The 13,196-nt window shown below is 32.2% G+C and overlaps 1 protein-coding gene across 8 annotated transcripts in view; it reads left to right on the forward strand.

The window, feature by feature from the left end:
• Window positions 1-13,196, forward strand: part of LOC111507988 (uncharacterized) — a 97,384-nt gene that overhangs the window by 82,834 nt on the left and 1,354 nt on the right. The window lies entirely within an intron of this gene.

The following is a 13,196-nucleotide window of genomic DNA, read 5'->3' on the forward strand; positions in this document are numbered from 1 at the left end:
GAGAGTACTTCATCATATACGTGACCTACCTTCTTTTCAGAAGAGTTGTTTTTTTTTTCCTCCTTTCTGTTTCTGATCGTATACGTAACTTTGTAAATGTTAAGAGGCAGAACCTTGCGCCTTTGTTTTGCTGATCTTCTTATGATTTTATGTAAACGTTAGAATTTCGATAGCCACTAAAATTTAATGAGAAAATTAGTTTGAACCATTTTTTTTCATTCGAGAGGTAAAATGGCGTGACTGACTTACGTATAGTTAGTTTTATTAATCCTCCTAAGAGTGCGGAAATATGGGTCATCCCTTCCAAATTCGCAACGATATATTTGGAACAATACCCAATACACACTTTCCACTTATTATTTATCCAAATGAACCTACTCCCGTCAGGATGTTTGAGGAAACATTTATGTCTATTTGGAAAATGCTAACTATCACGTACAGAATAGGTCACCGAACTCCAAAAAAGTGAGAGGGCCTCGGTGTTCTTTCTTCCTCTCGATTTATCAATCCCATTAAGAAAAAAGAACAATCGACAACGTTAACAACTTGCTGTCACTATTTTGGACCAATAGGGTAGCAAGATAGAAAATAAGTATTTTTGATCGTAGGAAAATCTAGTAGAATAGTTGAATATCTGTATAATAGAAATGGCGGCGAAAACACCGTTGTTTTTAGAGAAAAATCACGGAAACTCTTTGAAAATGTAGGTTGGGCACACTGGCAAACCAGATGTGTCCCTAGCTGTGACGAAAAGTTCGTCATCAATAAATGACAATTCTGTCGATTCCATAATAAATAAACGAACAATATCTACAATATTTACAAGTAAATTTAGACCGTTACAACTTTTGAATCTTTTTTAAACATGAAGTTAATGGTTTTGCTATTTTTGCAAAATCTTTGATAAATTTTCTGTAGTATCCTACAAGTCCTACGAAACTTTTAATTTCTCTGTGTGTTTTTAGGATTGGAAATTTTTTAATAGCTTCAATTTTATCGGGGTTTGGTTTTACTCCGTCTGGCGTTATTACATGTCCTAAATAACTGGTTTCTTTTCTCAAAAATTCTGATTTGTCTAATTGGATTTTGAAATTGGCTTGTCTTAGTCTTTCAAATACGTTTTGTAGGCGTTCCAAATTTTCTAGTGAAGAAGTACTGAAAATAGCTATGTTCGGAAAACCGGCAACACTTCAATTCTCAGTTCGATGTCTTTATCGCGAGACCGAGCATTCAAAGTTTTTTGTTTATGTTTTTTTTATGACTTACAAAGAAAGAAGATTGAGTGTGTTGTGAATGATTTTGAAGTTGAATCGCAACCGTTTTGAAAACTATATAATCAGTTCGTTCGCTATCTCCTCGATATACCGCTATTTATCCCTTTTGTGAATGTTGGTGTCAACGAGTATATGAATCAACAGTTAAGTTAGCTGGAAACCATTCCAAGGAGCTCCTGAGATAACCCATTGCAGATTATACAAGAGGGAAACTCCAACTATCAGGTAACTTTGATGCTCTCGTATCGAAATCAATTACAATTAAAATTACAGTCCACTGATAACGCCATTTATGTACTTTCGCTATATCATTAGTGTTTTTAACGTACAAATTATGTCGTCTAAATATACTAAGCATGTTTCATTTTGTAAACCTCGTAATAAATTTTCCATTACTCTTTGGAAGGTACTGGGAGCATTCTTCAATCCAAAGGACATTCGTTTATGTCCGTTTTCCGTTGAAAAAGTAGTTTTTTGTATGTCATCAGGGTGCATTACTGTTTGGTGAAAACCGTTTGCTAAGTCTAGTGTGGTAAAATAATGACTTTTCCTAATTTGTCTAGAATAACGTTAATGTTTGGTAAAGGGTATTTGTCATCTGTTCGTTCATTGAGTTTACGGTAATCTATTACTAATCTCCAGTTCTTTTTCCTGAGGCGTCTGATTTTTTCGGAACTATCCTAATAGGGCTTGAAAAGGGTGATGTTGATGGTTGAATTATACCTTGTTGTAACATTTTTTGAGTTTGAGTTTTAACTTCTTGTCTATGAATTTCAGGGTATTTATAAGTTTTTGTATAAATTCGAGTTTCATCTGTTAATTTTATTTTATGTCGTATTTCATTTGTGAATGTTAAAGGTAATTCATCATTATAGAAAATATCTCGGTATTTGTAACATAAGTTTTTTATTGCTCGCTTTTCTTGTAAATTACAATGTTCAAGGCGTAAGTTTTTTAAATTTGCTTTATGACTGTTGTCTTTGAAATTATCCAATTCTTCGTTAGTTTCCATTGTTTCGATGAAATTTACTTCTATCGTGTTTAATAATTCGATTTCGAATGGTTCTTCCATGGATACTTCGATTGGAAAAATTTGTGCGTTGGTAATGGTAGTGTATGCAAAATAATTTTCGATATTAACAGGTGCTTGAGGTGATTCGACAAAATCATCATATTTCTGATATTTTAAAAATCCTAAATGTTTTTCTTTCTTCGCGGGTATTTTTACTGTTTTAGTTGTTCTGGGTGGAACAATAATTGGATGGTTTTTTATTTTAAGGTTTTCCTTTAAATTTGAAAATTCTTCTGTTTCGTATACAATAGGTATTTCAGCTAGGGATGATATGATTTGTTTTTTTCTCAAGATTAACAAAGGCTTCGAATTGTTCGAGGAAATTTATAGTATTAGTCCATCATATTTATTACTAAAATCAAATAAAAAGAATTTATGTTTCTGATTTATGTTGAATTGTTTAAAAATTGGAATAATTACTACTTCATTATGATAACTCATGCTGTGTGCTGTTTGAATATTGAAATTTCCTTTCAAAATATAATTTTTATGAATTTTATAAGCTAGTTAAGAATTAATAAGGCTTCTAGTACTTTCTGTATCTATTAAAAAGTTCGCGTTTAATTCGAAGATGAAAATGTATGGTAAACTGGATACCTAACTGAATATGTTATTATGTTTGGTCCAGTGAGGTGTCTTCCTGTTGAAAATTTCGAGTTGAATTTTCATTCTCGTGTTGGTTTTCAAAATCTGGGTTTTCTGGATTCTCAGCGGTATGAGAATACGATGGGTTTTCGTTAATATAAGGGTAATTTTTGTGTTCTTGTTGGTAACAAACGTTTCCATATTCTTCTTGGTTTTCAAAATAATAGTTTTGTGGGTCATATTCATGAAAATTAGAAAGTTCTTGGGTAAATAATTCGGTAACATGGTATTTGTTTTGCGGATTTATTTTTGTGTTACCTGAGGATGTGTCCATAGGTTCTGGTTTATAATTTGTCTTAAATTGATAGGGTTGTTGGGGATTTCTCATTCCTTGACTTTGTTGATATAAAAAAATGGTTTTTTTGTGTTGGAAAATTATTATTCGGTTTCCATTGAAAAGGAATTCTTTGACTATTTATTGGTTGATGAAAAGTTTGAAAATTCGGTTTCATGAAATTATATTGAGGTGGTCTATAATTATTTTGGATACTCATAGGGTATTGTGATTTTTTAAAATGAGAGTTTTCGTAAAATAGGTTTTTTGATTTGATGGGGTGACTCTTGTGAATGGTTTGTAATTGTGTTCATTCACGCTGTTTGATCTGTTTTGTGAATATAAGGAATTTTCTTCTTCGATTACTAGACACATTGCTTTTTCTAGTGAATCTGGGTTTCTAAGTCTAACATTATTTTGTAGGTATCCTAGTAAATTTCTTATAAATGTTTTTAAAGCTAAATCGTCATAGTTGTTAATTTGTAAATTTTTGTCTCGTTGTTGAATTGAAGATTCATTGATTTTCGAAACAATAAGGCTTCTTGAATCCTGGCATCTCATTCCAAAATTATAAGGTGATTCATTTTCATGCGGTGTTAAAGAAATTAGATCTTGAACAAGGCAATCAAGATTTCTTTGATCTCCAAAACTTAATTGTAATGCAGCTTTAATATCTGTCCATGTCTTTAATTTTATGCGAGAACCAATGAGTGTCAGGGTTCTTCCTGTTAATTTACCAATTATAGTTCTTAGTAAAACTTTGTTTGAAGTTTGGTCGGATTGACTTTGAAAAAATGCAATTAAATTTTCACAGTTGTCTAAATATATTCCTAAAGTATGAGGATTCCCTTCATATTGAGGTATTGTGTTAATATGTTGTCTCAATGATTGAACATTTGTTTCAGGCATTTTGTCTTTTTCTTCAAATGAGTTTTCTAATAATCTACTTAAATTATCTAAATCGTTTTCAATGTTCATGAAATTTGTTCGCGCAAATTGGATGAAAATCGAAAAACAAGACTATAATATTATCACTTATTGGGTGAAGGTAATTCTTGGGAATTGGATAGGTTGGGTTGTACTTAAAATCGACTTACAGTAGTAGTATCGTTGCTTTCATTTCTTTGTAAAGTCTTTCTTCTGGTTTCTTAGGTTTTCTTCTTAATTCTAGGTTGCCAATAGGATTTCCAGCGATGCTTGTCTGTAGTCCCTAATCTTCTTGAAGTCGGAGTCGGCGATTCTGTCCTCTTCCGGCAGGTTTTCCAAAATCTCAGCTTTCCTGGTGGGTGTTGCCAATGAATCTTTGATACAAACCAAAATCACTTCGATAGAAAATTCGTTTGACCGAATCCTACCGACTGCGCCAGTTTTCGTCGCGGCTTGATGAAAACACTTTTCAAAAAGGAGTTGAAAAACTCAGAAATTGGAAAATGAAAAATTTCTTTATTCAGTCTACTACAAAGAATGAGTAAAGAGTGACGAGAGGCGCCATTACAGTTTTATACAATGATTATCAAAATCGGGCTGATACAGCTGATACAGAAAGTCGTTGTGGTGGGCGTTTCTAGAGGACATTGAGGTCACACGCGTCATAACTTACATCTTTAATATGTAACCGAGGTCATTATTGTCTGACAGTTCTTAACAGATATCAACAACACATTTATTTTTCCTGACATAGAAACCAATCAAAGCCAACGCATTCAAAATGATTAATGAAGTAAGATAATATTTAATCGTGTCAAATTACACGACAATTGTGCTCTGGCGAGAAACCAAGATTTTCGTTACTTCCAAGATTGAGAATAAAAAAATATTCCTTATCAAAATTGATTTGGGAAAAATCAGCCATGAAAAAATTTAATGTGATGAAATCTTTTACAAACAGGAGAAATACGAATATTCGTTTCATTGAAGTATCTTCTCATCGGAATTATTGGGTGAAGTCTGAGGTATGCCAATAGTTGAATAAAAATAATAATAATGATATGTTATTCATTTAAGATCCAAATACAAATACAAATGAGAAGTACAAATTGAAAGTTCAAATAAATAACGAGATGCTCGATAAGTAAGTGAATACTTGTTTCGAGATACAAATTTGGTGTGAATGGGCATATACATGCATACATTGAAATAGTTAAACAAAAACGTAAAATGAATGACATATGAAGGTATTCGACTACAAACATATTCAATCGTAAATGTAATCAAACATGTACTGCTATTATAATTTGTAATTATACTTAAAATAAAATGAAATGAAAAAACAAACACTATACTACAATATAAAGACACAGTTCAAGATTATTTAGCTTTCAATCAGTTCTGTTTAATATAATATATCAATCGTTTGTATTCCTGCTTGATAAGAGTGAGACATTTTTATTTAAAATGGTGTTCAATTTTCATTTTCCTTGAAATAAAAATATGAAAACAAATAGTATAATACAGTAACACAATTTTCAGCTTAGCGAATATCAAACTCTTAAACAGTTCAGTTCAATACAATACATCAATAATCTATATAACTGTTTGCTAACAGTGATACATCGGTATTTAAAAGGTTTTCAATTTTCATTTTCCTTCGATTATTTCAGTGACTACTATTCTAGGCATTTTCAGAATGTATTTTTTCAATTCTTTCTTGAAAGTAAAAATGTTTTTGGTGTCGGTTATTAATTTGGAAATAGAATTATATACTTCAGGCGCAATGTATCTGTATGACCTTTGACCAAACGATTTAGCCATGTGAGGTACTATATGTTGATTTTTTGGCGAGTTTCGTAATGATGAGTAGGTAGCTATGTCTGATTACGCGAAAGTATGATATTTCAAACCAGTTTTCAGATAGTACAATTGCCTTGGATCAAGGAAATAATTTTCACTAAAAAGCTGGTCTGACGGATATCTGTTGTTTTTTGACAGCATTATTCTCAGAAATCTTTTTTGAATAGTTTCTAGAGGCGTAAAGTGCGTCGCCCCATCCCAAAATACCATATCTCAAATGACTTTCTACCAAGGCGTGGTACAAAGTTTTCAGCTGGTCATATTTCAGTATTTTTTTCAAATATTCGAATCTGTATAATATTGTTTGTAGTTTTTTGATAATATAAGTGATATGGTGATTCCACTTTAACCCTGCAGTAGACGCGCCAATTTTTATAACATTAGTAGACGCGTCCGGACTCCTAATGCAGTCCGATAACAAAAAAATGGTTAAATTATATATAAAGATGAGTTTTATTAAAAAAATCAATTTTAAATCAAAATATTAACTTCTACTCAACTTAAATATCACATAAATGTGTAAGAACACTAGTTAATTATGCAGAAAAATATTTTATGTAGTCTAATGTCCAGGACGACTTTCTTGGGAACATTTATTAGAAACAATTTTTGCATTTTCTAAACATAAATATTTTTACAGTATACACAAAAATATTTGGTAGGCCTATTTCTCTTCGAGTCACAAATACAGCAACGTTTCCTTTTGTTAGATGTCGGTTGAGCAGAAACAGTTGCTTCTTCTATACCGCAAAGATCCTGAAGTCGCAGTTTTGAAGATTTCGGCAAATTTGGTAATGTTGCACGTATTTTCTGGTGGTCATATACTAATAACTGTACCAGTTCTAGAAGAAAATGTCTGCGTTTCATTTTGGCAGTGGGATTATTTCCAGAATAAATTATAAGGCTGTTTAGCCCAGCAACGTTCATCATACTGTAAAATAATGGTCCACCACGTCTACTCCACATTTTGTAGTATTATACCATTCAATAATTTCTGGCTTATCACTTACTGGGTTTATATCATCATCTTTGTGGAGAGAAGAAATTAACTCAGGGGGTAATTCTGTTTTTATTTTTGCGTATTGTCCCCAATAAAGTGAGTTTGTGTGAGTTGAGATTATCAGCAAGAGCCAAGCTCGTAAACCAGTTGTCAGTCGTTTTGAACCAAATATAGGTTCACACAAATGTTCTACAATGGATTTGGCAGTATTATCTTTTTTGTATGGACTATCCGGTTGTATACCTACATAGACCTCCATATATTAATCTATTTTACCTTAGTTTTGAAATTCTGCCTTGGCAAATAGATATAACAGTCCGAAAATTGCAATATTTCTTACACGACCGAATGCTAAGCTGAGCAGTTCAAGACCGGTGTCCACAACAATATTTTGAACAGATACCTAAAATCTAGCCAGAGTAGCGTCTTTCAAATGAAAGTTATCAGTGAAGGACTGGTACATCGGACTCTCAGTCCGGGCGCGTCTACTCTAGGGTTAATTGACAATCGATGAAGACGCCCAAATATTTGATTTTTTCTACTGATTGAATATTGGTGAGTAGATCTTGAATGTTGACCTCTGAATTGTTAAAGGGAATGTGTTTTGATTTGTTGCACGTGAATGTCATGTAATTCGTTTTTTCCAAATCTACTGTAAGGAGTTTGTGTTCTAACCATGTTTTAATACGACCAAAACCATTTTCTGCTTTTTCCTGGAGAGAAATCCAGCTCTCGTCTTTATATAATATGGCTGTGTCATCAGCAATTTCTATAATATCCCCACCAGTCTCTAGCACAAATAAACCATTTCTATATATACTAAAAAGAATAGGACCTAGAACGGTTCCTTGTGGTACACCATACTCGGTATTTTCTTCGGTACTCAGTATGTTGTCAATTCTTACGACTTGCTTTCTCTTTGAGATAACTTTCGAAAAATTTCAGTGAATTTCCTCAGACGCCCATGTCTTCTAGATAATGCAAGAGTAAGGGATGGCTTACAGTGTTGAAAGCTTTCGACAGATCTATGGATAGGCATAAGCATGCTTAATTTTCACTAACAGCACTGTTTTTTTGGTCAGTTCACGAATGGCGTCTTCAGTGGATGTATTCTTCTTGAAGCCAAATTGGTGATTTGAGATAATACGGTATTTTTCAAGATGAGATATCAATCTGTTTTTTTTTTCAATTCTTTCATGAGGTATATTAATTGAAGTTGGGAGAAAGGATCATAGAGTTGGGAATTGATGTACGATTCAATTCACACTTTGGATCACGAGTAATTTTGTCAGCGAGCGTCTTACCCATCTTAGCAAATTTAGAATTGAATTCTTTTGAAATGTCATGTTTATCTATTATTACTTCGTCTGCATCATTTTTTAATAATTCAATTTTGCGTTTCTTTTTTCTGAGGCAGTTATTTGTTTTACTACGCCCCAAAGTTTCTTGCTGTCTGCAGAGTTAATACCTATTTGTCTGTCGCAATGTTTGGATCCTTTTCAGCGTACAATGAAGTCCATGATATTCCTTTCAGGCATTCCTTGAGTTTCTTGTGGTTCACATTTATGATATATTCATTTGGTTTTACAGATTTTGGTGAGGAAGCAAAAATGATTTGTATTTGTATGATCATAATGTCGGTTTTAATGACAAGGGGTACAATATTTTCTGTCATTTCTGAGTTTGCCTTCCGGAAAATGTGATCTATACATGATTCACGGATGTGTTGAACTCTTGTTGGACAGTTTATTGTCGAAAGGAAGCCGAATTCATTCAGAATATTAGCTTATTCCAGAGTGTTTTCAATGTCCTCTAGGAAATCAATATTCAAATCACCGACAAATATATATATAAGTTGTTGTCATTTTGGGGGATGTTAGCTGTTGGGTAGTTTTGAAGTTCTCTATTGAAATTTTTTATATCTGATGAAGGTGATCGATAAAATGCTAAAACAACGATTGTATTTTTTTCATCCTGTTTGATTTTTATCTCTAGAATGTTTATGTCACATATTTTGGTAATATTATAATCAAACTGAAATTAACATTTAATATAAGCTACAACTCCATCGTTTTGATTATATGATCCCTAATTGTAAACAATGTTGTAACCTTTCATACTATACATATTTGGATCTGGAATCTGCCAAGTTTCTGTGAGGACAATGCAGTCAATAGTAGAATCTGAGTTGTTTAAGGGAATTTTCATTTCGTCTATATTTTTTTTAATGCTTCGAATATTGTTAAATAGTAGCTTAAAGTTTGTGTTCTCAGTGTTAATTTTTAATATTTCCTGACATTCTGTGCTGTTTTCTAGACAGTAAGTTTGTACAGGCTGGATTTCAGAATCTGTTATGTATTGATCCATTGAAAAATTATATATGAATGTATAATGAAATTATTTGCGCCTTTATGTTCTAGTCAGTAAAATAATAGAAAGAACAATTATTATTAAAAATGTGGTGAGAACATCGGAGATTATATATTATAAGAATAGAAATAAATATATTTGTGTGTTTATGGTTTGAAAATCTTAAAATTATATTATACACTTATCTGCTCGGATTTTTCCGGGTGTTTGGCTCCCCTAGAGTGATTTCTTTGGAATTCTTATTACTTGTTCCTTTTCTCAGTGGGGTATTCTGAATATGGTTTTCTGAAAATTTTTGTTCCGTGTTAGTTGTTGTTTCCAATAATACTGGTGGCAAGGATGTGAAACGTTCTGGTGTATTGTCTTTATGGAGTATATAATGTTTTGGTGTGAGTATATGATTATTTAGGTTAAATCTATTTTTTTTAATGAAACAGTTATTTTTGTGATCTTGGTTTGCGATAGCAAGGTGGTTTTCTGAGGATCTGTATATATCATTAATATCGTTTTCCAATTCAATATTTAGAATATTCCTAAATAATTCGATTATACACTTTGTTGTGACGAGATGGTCTTGTCCTTCCCATCCAAATATTATAATGCTATTTTTTTTCTGATTTCTCTCGAGTAATTCGATTTTTTTCTGTAATTCTTCGTTTTCTTTTTCAACTTTGATCAGACGGTGATTGATTTTCTCAATTTAAAGTGTAAGTTTGACCTCTACAGCTTGTATTGTTAATTTCAAATCCTTATTTCCTTTAATGATTTCCGTGAGGATTTGTTCATTTGAGATCTCTCCGTTAGACATATATTCAAGTTTATGGTAACCTTTAGTTTTATTCTATCTAGGGGTCAGTAACCGCTTCACTAACACTTAAGACTCAGTATTTAAGGCAGGCCGACGAGAGTAGGCCGAGGAGAGTATAGTCTAAGAGCCAGTGAGCGGCTACCGCATGTATTTGACCAGACTTAGGTTTTTGTACATTGAGGCCCCTATACCTACCGTACATGATAATGGACCTCACTAAGACCAATGGGAGAACGCGGTGAGTGCGCAGGTAGGACAGGTATCAATTTTTTAGTAATGGAAAATAATAATGGCTGAACATTACCTCGCGTTCAACATTGTGGCAGACATATTTGAAAATGTTAAAAATAAATATTTTTGAAAGTAATTGACGAGATCTGACGTTGATACATTTTACTTATTTTAGTTTCAAAAACTTATATTAATTAGGGCAGAAGTATTCAGTGCGTACAAGCATCAGCAAATAACAAAATCTGAGATACTACCCGGCCATATGTCTATGTATTACGATAACTGTTTTACATCAAAATAATATATTTATGATTTACTTATATATATATATATATATATATATATATATATATATATATATATATATATATATATATATATATATATATATATATATATATACATATATACATATATATATCCGTCAATAAAAGATAGTGAAAGATGTTTACGACATGAAGCACATTATTTCTGGGCCTGACCAAGTGCAACCTTCTGATTTTGCAAAAGAATTAAAAAATACAAAGTTTAAGGAGGCTCTTGTAGGCTTTTTCGAAAAACATTGCTGTAGTGAGGAAATGAAATCATTTGTAGGCAATCGAAAGATTCATATAAATTTCCGAAATTGTCAATCGTATCAAGTTGTTGATGAGAAGATACAGTCAAATATTGTTGAAGATTTATATTGTACTTTACATGGAGAAGCAGATACAAAAATAATCTATCATGCTTGCAATATCGCTGAGCAGTCGAATATTGTTATCAGAGCCTCTGATACCGATATTTTAATAATAATGATTGTTAATATGGCAAACTTGAAGAATTCTAATTCTTATATTTGGATGCTCAATGGAATTGGAAACAATGAAAGATATATTGACATAACAAAAATTTATACGGAGCTTGGTGAATTGTTCGCCAAAAGTTTAATCGGATTCCATGCGTTCACCGGATGAGATTTTAATCCCGCGTTTTTCAATAAAGGAAAAAAAAGACCTTTCTCTTTGCTAAAAAAAATACTGTATTTCAAGAAGCATTTGCTACTATTGGTGACGAAGATTTAACTAAGGACCAATTACAAGACATATTTAATGTTATTCAGCAGTTTACTTGTCAGCTCTACAATGCCAAAAAAATCTAAGGACGTAGATGATGGAAGATTCCACACTATTTGTTAGCAGCTACAAAGCTTCAGGCGTCAATGAGAATTTCACCAAGAAAGTACACCATTTTGACGCAACGTCAATACCACCGTGTAAAAGTGAACTTTACCAACAACTTCTGAGAGCTCATTATATTTCTACTATTTGGAAAAATGCTTACAAAAAGCAACCTACAACTTTGGACCCATTGGAGTATGGCTGGATTGAGCAGAACAACACATTTGTCCTCAAATGGTTTGAAGGAGATCAACTTCCATCTTTTGTCAGTGACTTAATCACCAATATTACTGATAAAAATCAATCCTTTATCGAATATGTTCGAATCTATTTATAAATTATTAATATTTCACAATTTACGTTTAATTTTTACAGAATCTGACTCAATTGATGATGGAGATGATTTACACAACGATGAACATTACCCGGATGATGATGAATGAAGAATAATGAATACTTATAAATATGTATGTTACCTTAATATACCTTGATATTTAAAATTTTTCCGTATTTTTTTATTGACAAAATTTTTAAATATTGTATGAACTACATAAAAAATATCAATTTCAATGAATGCAGTGATTAAGTAAATCATAAATACATTATTTTGATGTAAAACAGTCATCGTAATACATAGACATCTGTCCGTGTAGTATCTCAGATTTTGTTATTTGCTGATGCTTGTACGCACTGAATACTTCTGCCCTAATTAATATAAGTTTTTGAAACTATAATAAGTAAAATGTATCAACGGCAGATCTCGTCAATTACTTTCAAAAATATTTATTTTTAACATTTTCAAATATGTCTGCCACAATGTTGAACGCGAGGTAATGTTCAGCCATTATTATTTTCCGTTCACAATAATAATATATTTCAAAATATCAAAACGGCAAACGTCGTCAAATGCATTTAAAATTACTAAAAAATTGATACCTGTCCTACTTGCGCACTCACCGCGTCCACCACTTTGGGCTTAGTGAGGTCCCATATCATGTACGGTAGGTATAGGGGCCTCAATGTACAAAAACCTAAGTCTGGTCAAATACATGCAGGTAGCCGCTCACTGGCTCTTAGACTAGTAGGAAACTTGTCTTGAAGGGTTTGAAAGATGTAATATAGTTGTTTACAATGTGCCTGGTATAAACACAGGGGGTATGGTTTCACTTTAGCTTGTTAATTTTAAATATTATTCATTTTTTACTAATTCGTAGGTTGAATTTGATTTTGATGCTCATCAGGCTATTCACTGCACTTTCACTGTCGTTTTATTGTTAATTTTAAAATTTTCGCCCGTAAAAAAACCACTGAACTTTTCAATACGTTTCAAATAAATTAAAACAATTCACGAAACAACCAACGGCAGGACCGTGATTGAAAATTGTTTTCAACGATGATTCTAGTTATTTTGGATGAGATGCTATTTGAAAAAATATGTTGGTGGCCGTGTTGACATGGAACGTTTGATCAAGGATTGATTGTTAGGTATATCATTATAGTATATTTTGAATATAATGAAACTGTTTTCTTCGATAACATTTCCTGAAATAACAATTTTTTCTATTCGTAAAC

The sequence above is a fragment of the Leptinotarsa decemlineata genome, unplaced genomic scaffold (assembly GCF_025532065.1).
Source record: "Leptinotarsa decemlineata unplaced genomic scaffold, Ldec_3_MD MMD2_tig00000505_RagTag_RagTag, whole genome shotgun sequence".
Lineage (NCBI taxonomy): Eukaryota > Metazoa > Arthropoda > Insecta > Coleoptera > Chrysomelidae > Leptinotarsa > Leptinotarsa decemlineata.